Genomic DNA, 17132 nt, shown 5'->3' on the forward strand with positions numbered 1-17132 from the left:
CGAAGTCAAATGAACCCCTTAGTCTCCAAAAACCTCCACAAGGTGGAATGGATTTTGCTGTCGGGAGTTCGCAGATTGCAGTCCTTAGGTTAGCCCACTGATGTGATAGGTGAAAGATGCAAGGCCGTGGCAGGACACAGAACGGTGGAGCAGGATTAAAACACACTAAAGCTAGCTAAACAGTAGCTAAACAGTGTGGAAATAGGGAGAATCTGGAGTCGTAGCCAGAATGGATTAGCAGAGCTCTGGTATACTGTAAGAGTCTGATAAATAAGGAGAATGGCTTAGCAAACATCTGGTATACAGTAGCAGTGTTGTACAAGGAAGAATCCGGAGCAGTGGTCTGAATGGATATATAACTATAACTATAACTATAATGGCATTATTTAATTATTTTTAGGGTGGTTTGAAGCTTATTAATTTAATGTGGGGCTTAGTTTAGAGAGAAGGAGCTCTAATTAGTGATTGTGAATACTCATGATGTAATATTGGGGCAATATGGGGTGACATAGGTTTAATTATTAGATGGGAATACAAATTATTTAGTATTGGGATGTTTGGGGGTAAATACATGTATTTATTAATTTTGAGTACCATTAATGTAATGGCAGGGGAATGTGATCTATCTATTAAGTCTGAATGATAGTTATTTACTGATGAGGCTAAATGGGGGGCAAGCTATTTATTAACTGTGTATGCTATTAGTTTAATGTCGGGGCTGGTAGGGAGGAAATAGGTCTATTTATTAAATGGGAATGCTATTAATTCAAGGTTGGGGCTGGTAGGGATGAAATAGGTCTACTTTTTATTTGTGAATACTAATAATTTAATGTTGGGCTGGTTTCAGGTAGGGGAGGCCTAATTATTAAATGTAAGTGCTATTGATTTAACATCTGGTTTGATTGGGGAGGGAGGCCTAAATGGGCTCATTCACTGCTATACTTTCCGTATTTTATGTATCTCCCTTATTGCGAAACAGGGCTCCAACATTCTAGGATCCAGACAAGCAGCAAATGAGCTTAAGATACCAGCAGCCGCAGGTAGGGAAAAGTACAAGAATATGTAGGAAACTGCAGCACAACTGTCCTGATTCTGGTGGGACAGTCCTGATTTTGTGCAGAATCAGGACAGTTGGCTACCATTGCCCATAAATTTGAAGGAGATGGGAAGAGATGGAGAGCTGCCTAGCACTGTTTTAAACGAAGGCACGCCCTTTTCATACACTCTGGCATTGTGGAATAGAACCTCCCCTCTAGAAATTCTGCGTTTGCCCCTGATACCTGTTTTCAAAGTAAACGTTTCTTGAGATCCACTTGTATTTGAGTACGGGCGTAAGATTTTAAAAATGCAAGTTGCGCTCACTTTGCGTTCCTTGATGAATCAGGCCCTGATTGCGTACTCAAACCTGTTGTGAGGAATGATATGATAAGAGTCCAGTATGACTGAATGCTACTGGATTAGGATCTTATACACTGTTATATACAAGTGTACAGAAAAACAATCATATTTATACAAGGATTTTTTGGTGCACTTTCACAACCTTTATAAATAAAGTATTTAGTGTTATAAACAAAATCTTAAATTCTACCATAGACAAAGTCCATCAGTTATAATTTATATAGTCCATAAAAGATTAAAGATACGGATCCAGTTTAACACAATGTGAGGAGTGTGGCTATGATATTAAGACCGGAGCAATGAAAGTTAATAGCACTGAGCTCCACTTAAACTGGCTAACAGCTGTCCCTAAAGACTCCGACAAGGTTTCGGGAATCAGGATCTTTTTTGCACAAATCAGGTTATAGAGGAGAAACATTTTTATGCTCACAAAAAGCAATGTAATTAAAGATTCAAGTAAAATATGAAATAAATATAGCCATATTTTTGTGCAATTAATTTAAAAATATGGGATAACACCAATTAAAAGGAAGCAGTATTATAAAGGGACATTTTTGCTTTGCTGGAATGACCAACTACATTCCCGCAAATGGTAATCAAAGAATCTTCGTGGGAGCTCTTCCAAGAAGTTTGTTCTTCTGTCTAGTGTTAATTAAATTATTGATTTTTTGTTATGATCTCTCTAGTAATTATTTTGACCTAACATTTAATTTCTGTGTAAGTAATTAGATTTTTCACAATCTGTGTATTAATAGCCTCAGTTCTTAGACATAGATAGTTATTATAATCTACACCTTTTTATTTCCATTAATTAGTGAGAAATGCTGAATATCCTAAGTACGGTCTCCAGCTAGAGAGTTTAGATATAGAACCTTTGCACAAAACACATACTCCCACATATTTATCACACATGCAGAAATAGGTCTGCATCATTCAGTCCTACCTATCTTATTATCATGGCCTGGGTCTGATTTGCATTCTTTTTTATCATCATATACCTTTTTAAGCTGTGCTGATATTTGCATTCTGTTTCCTTTCAGTAGAAATTAATGCTTAAGGCTAGATGTACTATAGAGTGTTTATTTAGATGATTTTGAAACCGATGGTTTTACTAACGGCCATACACCATGAAACCTGCCTGAAAACCGTCATTTTACAAAGCACCATCTCTGTCCTGATTTTCAACATGGTAATAATGTTGACTATCAGATTTATTAGGATATGGTTTGACAAACAGCCAGAGAAACAGCCAGAAAAAAGAGTTGGTTGTGAGAGGCGAGATTGCTGTCTTTCCAATCACAACAAGAGACACCATTGACTTATGAACTATGGGGGAAATAATTATTGATTAAGGGGGCAAAAATAATTTATGGGGCAAATTTAAGTTTTCATTATATAATTATTATTGTGTTCCTTAATATAATGACAGTTAATTTTGCCTTCATAAGTTAATTATAAATTCATTTTTACTCCTTAATCAGTAATAAAACGATTGCCCCAATAATTCATAAGTCCATGGTGCCTCCTCTTATGCCCTGTAGGGCAAGATAGCTGAAACAGCATTCAGTTCGAGCTATCTAGTCAATAGAAAGCAGGATTAAAGGGATCTAGTCGGAATGTCCAATGTACAATGTGTAAATAATGTCGACTGAGATAATGTCTACATGTTGACCAAAGAAATGCAGACACGAACAAAATGTCAACAAACATAAAATACCTAATGTCGACACAAATCCATAATGTGAAATGTTGACACATGAGATGTCCAACAGGCTTATTATTATGTCAAAATTTTTTGGTTAAATTGTCGACATCATAAATTAAAGTATACAAAATACAGATAATACAGTGATGTCTGCTCATTGTCAGACTGTGTTGCCCGTTATTGTAGAAATGGATGCTCTAATTCTTTGCCACTGTTAAATGTTGCAGCAAAAAAAAAAGAATTTTTCGCAACCATTTCACTCCACTTAAAATCCCACAACCATGCCTTTTCTTATTACTGTAAAGTAACTGACAACCAAATAATATTTTATTGACTTAGTTTAGTACATCTGTTTTATAACTTGGATGACCTGTAAAGAATTAATTTCTATATTATTTGGGCTACCAGTAATGAAACACTATACACTGCATAGTGATTTTTTTTGCAATTATTATCTTCTAGTCTGCCATTAGCTTTGTTAAAACACTATGATGGCATAACAAAAATATGTATGTATTTAACCAGTCATCAAAGTCATTATTCTAGTTACCACATATGAAAATCGATAATATTATGAGAATTGATAGTATAAAAAGTAATAAAAAAGGAATAAAAAGCCTGAGCACAATATTCTTAAATATTAAGTATACACCAATAGCCCGGGTGTGGGCGCCATTTCCTAGAAGATCAACAACAATATTACAACTATATCAATATTTTAAGTCTAAGCATTAAATAATTTAAGAAATACATAGATAAAGGTATTACTGACAGAATTATATAAATCAAATGAACATATATACTACATATAATTTAAGAGAAACACATAAAAAATAACTATCAAACTAATACAAATCAGAAGAACAAACATACTACATATGCACCAAATACCTAAAAACAAATATATACACAAACATAAATAAATGATATACATATAACCCTACACCATGAGATATATATGAATATTGAAAGCTAAAAAAATACAATTAATCAATGAAAGAAGCCAATTAATAGGCCTCATTTAGTCCATAAGGAGCCAAAGTGTTTAATCTGAATATTTAAAACATTTCTCTACAAGTGAGCTTATTAGCCAAATCATCACCTCGTGAACCTAATAAAACATTCTCAATATCCTTTAACCTAAGACCGCTAAAATCAGCATTATGGTATCTAATAAAATGTTTAGGCACCGAGTGTAGTTCAGATTTGTTCTTGACAGCTCTCACATGCTGTTGGATTCGTAGTTTCAACACCTCTTAATCTTCCCCACATACTTCAAATTGCAGGGACACTCTAATATGTAAATAACTGGAGTGGTTTGGCAATTAATTAATTTCTGTATTTTAAATTCTTTGGTATTAGAGGAATCAAAAAATATTTTATTGAAAGTTGTCACCAATTTACGCATATTGCAATTAGAACACTTAAAAAATCCTTCAGTGTTTTTCTTCAAAAATGTCTCACTATTACTTAACTCAGTGCTAGAAAAGATTTCAGGTTTTTTGCCCTTTTAAATATAATGTCAGGTTTTTCCGCAACTAAAGGACCCAAAATAGGATCCATATGAATTATCCTATTTTGAAATTACTCAATGTTACCACATAAAATCAACAGTAATACAAAAAAAGGAAACAAAATAAAATTATAGGTCCATATGATATTTCTTTTAAATCTTCTATATCCTTTCTAAAATTCCAGAGCATATAAAAACATCAAAAAAATATATATAGTGTAATAATTCAAAACAAATAAATCTTATTTCAAATAATGAAGTGTACTGTTACATTTGTGGTAAAAGTCTGTATAAACACAAACAATGTAATTCCAAGACCAAAACTCCTAATGATATGAATAATGATATTTCTCAAGCACCAACTGTGAAGGAAATGTGTGGTTAAATAATATCACTATTGTGTTTGTTGATTAATTAGTGTACTCATTAAAATAGGGGACAGGAAACACCTTGTAACACATAGCCTTGAGAAGACCAGGCTCTTCACCCTGAGGACATTAGATTTCTGCTCTTTCTGTTTCATCTGCCACGTAGTGGGGCCCTACAAGATATTGCTTAATGACACTTACATCTTGTGTCTTCTGGTAGGCAGATAGACTCTTTTCTCTTCTAAGGGAAATCTGTTACCTGTTTATGTTGTGTGTCTGATTTAAAATTTTGATGATCAAATAAAGTGAGATAATGCACTATGTGCACCTCCTTTTCCATCTAAACTCCTTGATGATCTATATAGGGCCAGTGGAAAGTCTTCAGTGTTTTAAAAATATTGGTATTGGATTTACACATGCCTATTAATTTAGGAGTCAAGGAAGTCCAATCACATAAGGGGCAAACTCCATGGAAAATTCCTTCAAATTAGCTGCTTGAAAAATATCTTTATTCATATCACAGGGAGTTTTGGTCTTGGAATTGCACTCACACCATTAGTTATTTTTTTGTGATTTATATAGCCTTTTATCACAAGGTGAAATTTGTTAATGCCTTGATAGGCTTTATGATTGATGGTATACATATGATTTGAATTTCATTGTTTGAAATCAGATTTATTTGTTTAGAATTTACTACACTATCTATCTATCTATTTATCTATCTATCTATCTATCTATCTATCTATCTTTATCTATCTATCAATCCATTTTCTCACTGCACTCTGAGAAAATGGAGCTGAAGGATATTAAAAATTTTCTCTTTCTGGAGAGACGCTTTACAATAGGTCTTAATGGTCCTATGAATTGTCATACTATAATCACATATTTAGAGGACCAGACCCTAGTTACTACTAACAACCACGGTACTATACGAGTTTTCTATTTGATAACATTGACCGGCTCCCCTTTTTGGGTCATTTTTTAATTCTCTTTACACTATATTTCAATTCTATTCACTTGTATATTTTAAATTCACCGATCCAGGTGGGATTTAGCTATTTGTCTATGTCGCATTTTTAAGTAACTATCAATAAAGTTGATTTTATATTGATATACCCTCTCGGACAGGAGTGCCTCACACACTACTTTGTTCAGTTGATATCTATTGTCATCTGTATTTGTTATTTCCTAGATAATTCTAGTTATGAGAGCACCCCCTTGGATTATATATTATAATTAAACATATCTAATTGAGGTTTGTCCGGACCTTGGAGCGGATTGGTCCATTCCCCTTTTTCATGCATATTAAACATTGCAAGGAGCATTCAACTATTTACTTTTGGGCAGCATAGTGGCTCAATGTTTAGCACTGCCTCACAGTGTTGAGGTCATGATTTGGAATCCTGACCAGGGCCTTACCTGTGTGGACTTTGTATGTTCTCCCCATGTTTGCATGGGTTTCCTCCCACAATCCAAAGACATAATGCTAGGTTAATCGGTTGTTGACAAAATTAACCTTAGACTATGAGGGAAATTCAGTTCAGCACAAGATTTTTTTTCAGTCACATTAACCTGAAAAATAAATATTGTGCCATGTTTTTACCTGCCACAGAGAAAAAAAATCTGTAATTCAATTTGAAAATAGTGTCTGCCTCCGTACAGCGTTAATCGTTGGAGGAAGTGAAAAGAAGCAAAAATACTTGTAAACTTATCTGCGCCAATTCAGTCGATATTAAAAATAGATCACGACTTTGGCTGCCATTTGCTGAGCTTTATCGATGTTGCTGGCTTCATCTGTACCAGAAGCTCTTCTGTTTTCTGACAACTTTTCTCCTAATTTGTTGGATAATGGTGATTCCTGCACTATACACCCTATACACCACAACACTGTTGTTTATTCTGAACTGTACAACATTATTGAAAAATTTATTAATCACATTGATTACATTTATCTATAGCACAAATCTATATCCATAGTAACCCAGCACTTAAAGTTCAAGCACATACACTTCAACCAAATACACACACATTACACACAAACACATTACATACATATACATATCATAGTTGACAGATAAAATTAGTTTTCTTTATTTAATAGTAAACATGCAAATATTTTATATAGCTTTAATATATATTATTGTGTGTATATTATTGTGTTGGTTAGAAGATAATTTTGCTAATTATATTTACATTGTTTTTCAGTAGAAAAAGCTATATATTACATATTATTTTATTTATTTATGAGTGTATTGTGTAACTTAACTGATCTAGGAACGATATAAATAAGATTTAGTACTTTGCAGTAAATTAGAATAATTAGAAAAAGCAATATTGCACATTTATTTAGATAATTATTTTTATAGAGCAGAATGTCTATAATACTCTTATCCACAGGACAAGCAGGCTGAAGATCCAGAAGGGACAGGTGGTAGTGATGGAAGAGTGGCTACTTGAGACAGAAGATCAACAGGGGAAAAGAGGAGACAGTATATTGTGGATATCGTTGCATCCTCTGCAAGCACCCAAGCAACACAGGATGCAGAAGATGACAGTGATGTCAATGAGGATGAAGCTGCTGCAGCAAGAGCCCAAAGAATGGAGGAGAATGACATCCTTGTCACTGGGGTACTGGAGAACTATGATACAATAATTTAAGCAAATGCGCAGTCCATCTCCCAAAAGCAGAAGTTGAAACGTTGGAGCAAAATTGCAGCATCCATCAGTGCGGTAAAAGTCTGGCATAGAACCATCAATGTTGTTTCTGCGATTGTAAGCGCATCACAAAAGATAGGAAGGACAAGGTACCCAGACATTCCAGGGGCACAGGTGGCGGCCAACCACTGCGGGTCTGCTTCACGACGTGGGAGGAGAAGATGTGCCAGCATCCGAGTCCAGTTCTTGTGGAAGGAGTGGAAAGGACAGTGGATACCATGGAACCATCCACTTTTAGACCACAAGGCAAGTTTTAAAAACATGGGAAAAATACTAATAATGTGTAATATGTGTTAATAAATTCTTGTATTACTTTAGTCTATAAAGAACCACCAACTCACCCTACAGAAGATGTAAGGGATCCAGTACTCTAGAACAGAAAAGCCAAATCAGCAGGTAAGAGTACAGCAATTGACTGTCTCAGGCCACTCATTTTCTACCACCACACTTGAAAGTTTTAAGTCCTGACAGGTCACTGCTTCCCCTGCTACCCCAACCTTGACACATACATTACCCAACAGATGTGCTAAAGCCCTTTTTGACCTGTCACATACATTTAACCTTGTCACTGTCACGACTAATGCTTCCACCTTAAATAACCTTTCTTACCCTCTTAACACTCTTCTATAAATAACTGATACCAACACATAATTGTGACAAATTGTCACGATCTGCCCTCAGCTTATGCATTACATGCTGCTTTGCATGGCAGCTCCTGCCCTTTGTATCCTATTATTGTATTGTACTGCAGCAGTACCTCTGATTACCAGAGGTGCTGCTATTATGCCTTTCTTGTTTGCCTTAGGGGTTAACTTGTTCACCAATTATCCCATGCACCTGGGTGTGGTTTCCCCTTTATATACCTGTCACTCCCAGCACACAGGGCTGGTTATTGTTGTCCCATCCTGTGATGTCCTTTCCTGTTGTCCGATCCTGATGTAATTTCCTGTTGTCCTTACCTGATTGTTTCTGGACATTCATGCTACTTTCTGCATCAGCTGGAACCTGGTATTTTTCACTGCTCCTTATTACCTGTTGTTAATACCTACCCTCTGCTACCCTGCATTACCGTTTACCTGGTTGTTTCTGGACATTCATGCTACTTTCTGCATCAGTTGGAACCTGGTATTTATCACTGCTCCTTATTACCTGTTGTTAATACCTCTCTGCAAATAAACACAGAGTGTTTTCACCAAATTCGTGACTCCTAGCTGTACTTCTGTTTGAGATCTGTGACAGTATAACCAGCCCAAAAAACAGCTTTGGAGTAAGGTGAAAGTTTTGTTTTTTTCTGGGACTTTTTTTGCTGCAATCAAGTTTTCATTTGTCTTTTGCAACATGTCTGTTTTACCAATCATGGAATTACCACTGCTACAAACCTTACAAATGGACATTATATTGTTACACTCCCAGCTGGCCAAATTTTCCCCTTTGCTTTTGGACCCACTCAGGAGACTATCAGAGACTGTTTCACTGAAATCTAATACTGTTGATTTGACCCAGCCAACTCTGTCTGCTGCTGAATCCGTGCCGCCAACACCTTGCAATAATACCATGTCAAATTTGCATTTAACTAACAACTGCAGTTTAACTAATGCCCGGTTCACAAGTGGGCCACGCCCCCATCTGACCGAAGTGGAGCGACAGCGCAGAGTAACCAACAAACTGTGTCTCTACTGTGCCAGCAAGGCACATTTCTTGCAGGACTGTCCTGTCCGTAGACCACGTCAGCTTCCTGAATCATCTCCTGTTGTTTCCTCTCGGCACTCCAAATCTGTTTATGCTCCAGCATTCCTGTTCTCTGCGAAGAGACCCAATCTGCTAGCTCCAGCCGCCTGTCCTGAGGCACCCACTCCCTCTGTCTCCTGTGCCGAGGTGCCAGCCTCTGTCTCCTGTGCCGAGGTGCCAGCCTCTGTCTCCTGTGCCGAGGTGCCAGCCTCTGTCTCCTGTGCCGAGGTGCCAGCCTCTGTCTCCTGTGCCGAGGTGCCAACCTCTGCCTCCAGCTCTGAGGTGCCAGCATCTGCCTCCAGCTCTGAGGTGCCAGCCACTGTGTCCAGTTCAGAGTCTTCAGCCGCTGTCTCTGTTCCTGAGCTCCAGTCTGCTCCAGAGGGGGCGCTGCCCTTCCAGTCTGCTCCAGAGGGGGCGCTGCCCTTCCAGTCTGCTCCAGAGGGGGCGCTGCCCTTCCAGTCTGCTCCAGAGGGGGCGCTGCCCTTCCAGTCTGCTCCAGAGGGGGCGCTGCCCTTCCAGTCTGCTCCAGAGGGGGCGCTGCCCTTCCAGTCTGCTCCAGTGGGGGCGCTGCCCTTCCAGTCTGCTCCAGAGGGGGCGCTGCCCTTCCAGTCTGCTCCAGAGGGGGCGCTGCCCTTACCGTCTGCTCCAGAGGGGGCGCTGCCCTTACCGTCTGCTCCAGAGGGGGCGCTGCCCTTACCGTCTGCTCCAGAGGGGGCGCTGCCCTTACCGTCTGCTCCAGAGGGGGCGCTGCCCTTAAAGACTTCTCCAGAGGGGGTCCTGTCCCTCCAGTCTGCTCCAGAAGAGTTGCCAGTACATGCGGTCCAGCCCGAGTTGCCAGTCCATACGTTTCAGCCCGAGTTGCCAGTCCATGCGTTCCAGCCCGAGTTGCCAGTCCATGCGTTCCAGCCCGAGTTGCCAGTCTATGCGGTCCAGCCCGAGTTGCCAGTCTATGCGGTCCAGCCCGAGTTGCCAGTCTATGCGGTCCAGCCCGAGTTGCCAGTCTATGCGGTCCAGCCCGAGTTGCCAGTCCATGCGGTTCAGCCCGAGTTACCACTTGGTGCTGTCTGCCCTCAGGCTTCTCAAAGTGCTGTCTGCCCTCAGGCTTCTCAAAGTGCTGTCTGCCCTCAGGCTTCTCAAAGTGCTGTCTGCCCTCAGGCTTCTCAAAGTGCTGTCTGCCCTCAGGCTTCTCAAAGTGCTGTCTGCCCTCAGGCTTTTCAAAGTGCTGTCTGCCCTCAGGCTTTTCAAAGTGCTGTCTGCCCTCAAGCTTTTCAAAGTGCTGTCTGCCCTCAGGCTTCTCAAAGTGCTGTCTGCCCTCAGGCTTCTCAAAGTGCTGTCTGCCCTCAGGCTTCTCAAAGTGCTGTCTGCCCTCAGGCTTCTCAAAGTGCTGGCAAGTCTGCCGCCCAGTCCGGGCCAGCTCCCAAGCCTGCCGCGCAGTCCGGGCCAGCTCCCAAGCCTGCCGCGCAGTCCGGGCCAGCTCCCAAGCCTGCCGCGCAGTCCGGGCCCCCTGCCAAGTCTGCCGCCCAGTCCGGGCCCGCTGCCAAGTCTGCCGCCCAGTCCGGGCCCGCTGCCAAGCCTGCCGCCCAGTCCGGGTCTCCTGTCGGGCCTGCTGCCAAGTCGTCTGCCAAGTCCGAGCCATCTGTTACCGAGGATGCCAAGTCTGAACCGTCACCTTTCTTTGAGGGGCATCCTTCCCAACTTAATGCCCTTCTGAGGTTATTTGCTTCAAAGATCCCCTCCACACCAAGCCTTGTTAGTAGCCCTAAGAGACAGGTGTTATTTCTAATATCCCATTTTAGGGGAGAGGCATTAGATTGGGCAAACCCATTTATTGAGAAGCATCACCCCATTTTATCGGACTTTCAATCCTTTATTGAGGCAGTTTTCAACAAGTTCGTAACTGTCCCGGCTATACCATCTTGCGGGGCCTCTGCAATATCACCAGTACCACCCATCTCACCTGGCCAAGAGATGCCTTTGTGCTCCACTCAGTTGGCTCAGGCCCCAATTCCGAGAAAGTCCCGTAAGAGAGGAGGACGTAAGAGGAGAGGAGGTTCTGCAGTTCTTGAACTGGCAACTGGCATGGCCTCCTTTGCCCTTTTGCCCATGGACGAGGACTTTTCTGCCGGGCCCCCAATTGTAGACTATGATTCCGATGAACTCAGACATTTCTGGTAATTAGGCGTCTGGAATCCGCCCTTAAAGGAGGGGGTACTGTCACGATCTGCCCTCAGCTTATGCATTACATGCTGCTTTGCATGGCAGCTCCTGCCCTTTGTATCCTATTATTGTATTGTATTGCAGCAGTACCTCTGATTACCAGAGGTGCTGCTATTATGCTTTTCTTGTTTGCCTTAGGGGTTAACTTGTTCACCAATTATCCCATGCACCTGGGTGTGGTTTCCCCTTTATATACCTGTCACTCCCAGCACACAGGGCTGGTTATTGTTGTCCCATCCTGTGATGTCCTTTCCTGTTGTCCGATCCTGATGTAATTTCCTGTTGTCCTTACCTGATTGTTTCTGGACATTCATGCTACTTTCTGCATCAGCTGGAACCTGGTATTTTTCACTGCTCCTTATTACCTGTTGTTAATACCTACCCTCTGCTACCCTGCATTACCGTTTACCTGGTTGTTTCTGGACATTCATGCTACTTTCTGCATCAGTTGGAACCTGGTATTTATCACTGCTCCTTATTACCTGTTGTTAATACCTCTCTGCAAATAAACACAGAGTGTTTTCACCAAATTCGTGACTCCTAGCTGTATTTCTGTTTGAGATCTGTGACACAAATATAGAGTTTAGCAACAAACAGTGTATGGTGTGTAAGAAAACAGTAGGCAGTATGGCTAGGCCCCAAAACCGCATATATCCCCTCGTGGGTCATTTACCCTCTGCATATTAATCAAACTGGGTACCATTTTCACCCGGGAATCCCTGAACACGAATCCCTTCTGGGCTGAAAAGAGTTCAGAATGCCTCAAACCAGTGTAATGTGCACCCACCAAGCGTTGGCCACCAACTGCATACACTGCCACACCCAGTTCCTCAAGAGCCAAGTACCGCCACCTTGCCTAAACCCACACTAACTAAACTCCTATAAATCTGCCCACTAACAAACCAGAACCTCATCTGACCCATAAAGATGAGCACAAAGGGATTTAAGTTAAGGATGCTCGAACCCCAAACCACCAAAAATGATGGTGGGGGGGCACCCAAACTTTGCCTTCTGAATTAACTGCCCTCCTCATCTTTCTAATGAACCCTAATGGAAAAAGACCTCCATATTCCCCGGGGAACTACATTGGTCCAGCAGAGGATCAAGAATCCATAAGAAATGTATCCATGCCCGGTCATATCCAAACAGGAAGGCTTTAAGGCATGTCATAATGGAGGAGCCCAACACAGCACCAGACCAGAGTGGCACAGAGCAAAGAGCAGGCTACAGGGCCAAAAAGATCAGCAAGGAAAAACAGGCAGAGAAAAGAAAAAGGGGAGAAGAAAGAACCAGAGAACAACAAAACAAGTGAACAGGAGACAGTGAAGGTAAAACCATTAAAACCTTGTGCCAACAGCTAATCAGGCCCACTTGTAGAGGAAAAATAAGGTAAAATTCCTTTGTGCCCCTGCATCCAAAGCAAGCGACCAAAGCCCTGTGTCACCCAAAGTCAGGAAGAGCAGAAAAGGCAGAATAGAATTCAGGATAGAGAAAAATGCCGTGCAAACTACAGCTGTGGACGTGGCCGGACTAATCCAAAAGAAAAGTTTGCCAAACAGTGCATCATCCATACCCCTTAAATTAAGTGTTCCCTTAAAAGCAACCGTAAACAGGCATGCCGGGTCTTGGATGTTAACCCATCACAAAGATCCAATTATGCTTCCGCTGCATGTGGACTCTTATGGGCAAAACTCAGGGGCAACTTTAAACCAGGTAACCCAAGTCATTCCTCCTAGGGAACAAAGTGACCCACCACTCCTGGACTAGAGGATAAAGTTTGGGTACGCATACTTTGCAGACCACGGGGGAATCAGCAATAATTAAATGCATAGCAAACATGACAAAGAATGAAGCAAACCTGGAAGAGGCCACCAATTAGCTCACATGTACTAACTCTATTATGTTTTTCTATAAACAGACGAAGATTCGGGATCAAGCCGTCCTGCAATGTATATATGTAGACGTTTGGACAACATTGAAGCTACATTTTGCTGATCAAAAACAGACATTACACTATTTAAAGTGAAGATTGTAACACTAAAGTGATTAAATGCATGTAAATACGTGTAAATATATATATATATATATTATCCTTTTATAGTGAACATCTCTCCTGTGGACCATGGTGTAATCACAAGAAGAAGACCAGAAGATAAAGGATCAGTTTGGACAATGGATTGACCAAGGTAAGTGTAAACTTCACTAGTTACAAACGTAAAACATTGCATTGTAAATAATTATCTTTTACAATTGTGCAAATGAGTGTAAAATGAATACTACAGTGTTGGTGAAGATAATGATGGTAAAATAAACTTCGCAAAAGTTACAGGATTATTATCATGAACTTTACAAGACAGAATACTGAAGACAAGTTTGGATGAGGATAGATTGTCATTGATGATGATGTTTATTTGAAGAAGTTATTTCTTAATAATGTTTGTTATTTATTTTTTTAACTTTGTGGGTTCACAGGTTACCAAAGAGGATATACCAATAACAGTGCCCTAAACACCAAAGAAAAGACCAAAGAAAAAATGTATAAACATGTATTAGCAATAATCAAGTGACTATTTAAAATAATTGTTTGCAGCATAAAAAATTATAAACTAATAAAACTTTTAAGTTTTCTGAAAAAAATGTGTCTTTCTATATTATATTATATTGTATATATTTAACATGGCACTATACCGTAAAAACAATAAAAAAAAGTGTACACCATCCCTTCCAGGGATTAAATGTTACAGGTAGAATAAGTGGCAGATGTATGTGGTTAATAACTTGGTCTGTTCAGATTGTCCTAACTTCAGCACTTAACAAAGCCATGGCACCCTACTGTACAAAAACTATAACAAGTGTACACCATCCTTCCAAGGGGTTAAATGTTAAAGGTAGGGTAAGTGTCAGATATATGTGGTAGATAACTTGGTCTTCCCTTCCACACTTAACAAAGCCATGACACCCTCTAGCTAGACTAGTATTTAATGATTGACTAAAACAATACAGTGATTTTAAATAATTTGAACACAAAAAACGTATTTTAGAAAAAGTTTTTACTAATACATTTTCAACACTATACAAAATTTTGAATACAAATCCATACATTTGTAAAAATTTTTACATACAATCAGAAAACATTTTTTTCTTTATTTTAACATACAAATTCTAAAAAATGCGTCATGAGTGGGTCCGTTGTGCAGCTGTTTGGTTCATCTATAATCCCCAATCAATAGTGTGTGGTAGGAACAAGTGTGAGAAGGGAAACCCAAAAAGAGAAACACAAATGTCAGTCAGCAGGAGCATGTGTCAGTAAGGATACCTTGACTAAGGGGGCATTACACAGAGGATAGATAGTGCACTTTACAAAAGATCACACCCACCTGACCAAGAGGGTACTGCTAATGTGTCTGGTCCTCACTCAAGCTTTTCCTTCAAAACTTTAAAAAAAAATGTTAGTAACACCAACAACTATAAAAAAAATACAATTACATATATGAACAATAACTTTAACAGAATACTGTACGATGCTCTTGTGATCAATGTCCAAAAGTCCAAATTAGTTTTCCTAAAAAATAAATAAAAAAAAAATAAAAAAAAAAATAAAAAAATTAAAATGAGTTCTTCTTGAAAGATTTTTTAAGATTCTTTTTAGAATGAATATTGGCCACCTACATGAAAAAAAATCGGATATTACACGCTGGCGCTCACGACTTCCAGTTTCCATGCCCTTTTCTGACGCTGATAAAAGTTCTTAATCCTGCAAAACGTCAGGATAAATCTCAACCTCCAAATTATTTGCAATACAGATATTGTGCAAAATGCTGCAAGTAATAACTATAAGGCAAACTTTTGATTGTGAGTATAAAAGCGCAAAACCGGCTTTTAAATTTGCACAAAGAAACGCTCTGTTACACCTCTGGTGGCTATATGTGCCGCTTAGTACCTTCTTTCAGCACTAGACATAGGATTGGACACTGGAGTCAGCAACCAGGGCCGGTTCCCATATCCTGCATCACCTAATAAAAAAATTAAAGGAAGACTATTTTTAAAGTTCTTTACATTCATTTTACTGTTAATAAAATACTACAGTTTTTATAACTTACCCAGCCATCCACGAGGAATCTGTCTCTCTTAAAACCTCGAGAATAGTGCTGAATTCTGCAAAATAAATGAATCGTGAGACGATCCAGGGAATCCAACACAAACATTCCAAATTTTTGTTCTAGCATCACACCCCATCTGCACATTCATGGAATGGAAGGGCTTTTAGTTTCAATAGATCTCTTCCATTCTGTGCGGAGGTGTGAGTGCCACATGGGTGCAATCTTTTGCACCCAGGACATTCGGCATACGTGCTACAGTATAAAAATCAGATTTGACCTCCTGCAATTCAGTTTCAGACTGAGGAAAGTTGATAACTTTCCCAGTATGTTTTTTAATGGCTTTCAGGACCATGAACAGGCACCTTGAAAATGTGGGTTGGGAGAAACCCGCAATTACTGGCAACGTCGGTTGAAACGTTCCAGACGCAAGAAAGTGCAATCCCAATCCTGGCACAACATGGTTTGTGGGGACTGTTGGTTCCAGGTCCTCTTTAAGGAGGTTATATGAAGAAAATATTGCATCTGAGGATAGGCAATATAGTCTTATCACCTCATTCTCAGGGACCCCATCAAGTAAACCGACGTGTGCGGTATCGACGAGGCTGGGGGACCCAGACGCCTGACCTCAAGTAATGGAGCCATTGAAGTATCTACAGCATTGTCTACCTCATTTGCTCCAACATGCACTGCTACATTCTCCTCACTTTCTCCCACATTTTCTTCCTCTCCCTCAACTATGAGGCCAGCATATGTATACTCCTCCATACACGCTAAATACATATACTGCCAAACTGTGATAGTAAATGGATCCATTACTAAATTAGGAAATTAAAAAACAAAAAAATATGTACAAAAAAAGATATTAATTCACTAGATATTAACCAAACTATTCAAAATAATAAATTATTAACAATAGTGTAAGAAATACAAATCCTGTTTTCCACAGTCAGCAGCTCTCAGGTGACAGTCTTCTCTTCTTCTCTTGTGTCAGTTGACTGTGGAATGTAACCAATTTAAAACTTACTGGACTATTCCATTTCAAATTATCCCCAGGGGATGTCTTGTCATTTGGTATAAATGTAAAATTAAAAAAGATATTTTTAATACATTTTCTAATAAGTTTATTATGCATTTAAATTCCCCCCATAAAAATAAGTTTTGTAATTTTAGAGTACCTTGATGCTTTTCCACCACCTTCAATGGTGCGATCGAAAAAACGCCAAATCGCGAATAATGACAATTGAATAGCTGAAGCAAACCCTGCCTGTACTTGTTTTATGGCCTTGCTGTGAAAAAAAAAATTGAGAAATTTAATAGCACAGACTCTATACAAGCGCTAAAGCGCTTTAAATTGGAGCGAAAATTACAATTTGAAGATAATTAAAAAC

The 17132-nt window shown here is 39.6% G+C and overlaps 1 long non-coding RNA gene across 1 annotated transcript in view; it reads left to right on the plus strand.

Annotated features, from left to right (window-relative positions):
• Positions 1 to 14254, plus strand: part of LOC142105816 (uncharacterized) — a 44070-nt gene extending 29816 nt beyond the window's left edge. Inside the window, exons 3-5 of the long non-coding RNA XR_012679722.1 lie at positions 7382 to 8095; positions 13746 to 13830; positions 14117 to 14254. This is a non-coding gene — a long non-coding RNA (uncharacterized LOC142105816). The remainder of the gene's footprint in view (positions 1 to 7381; positions 8096 to 13745; positions 13831 to 14116) is intronic.
• The last annotated feature ends 2878 nt before the right edge of the window (positions 14255 to 17132 follow it).

Source organism: Mixophyes fleayi, chromosome 1 (assembly GCF_038048845.1).
Source record: "Mixophyes fleayi isolate aMixFle1 chromosome 1, aMixFle1.hap1, whole genome shotgun sequence".
Taxonomy (NCBI): domain Eukaryota; kingdom Metazoa; phylum Chordata; class Amphibia; order Anura; family Limnodynastidae; genus Mixophyes; species Mixophyes fleayi.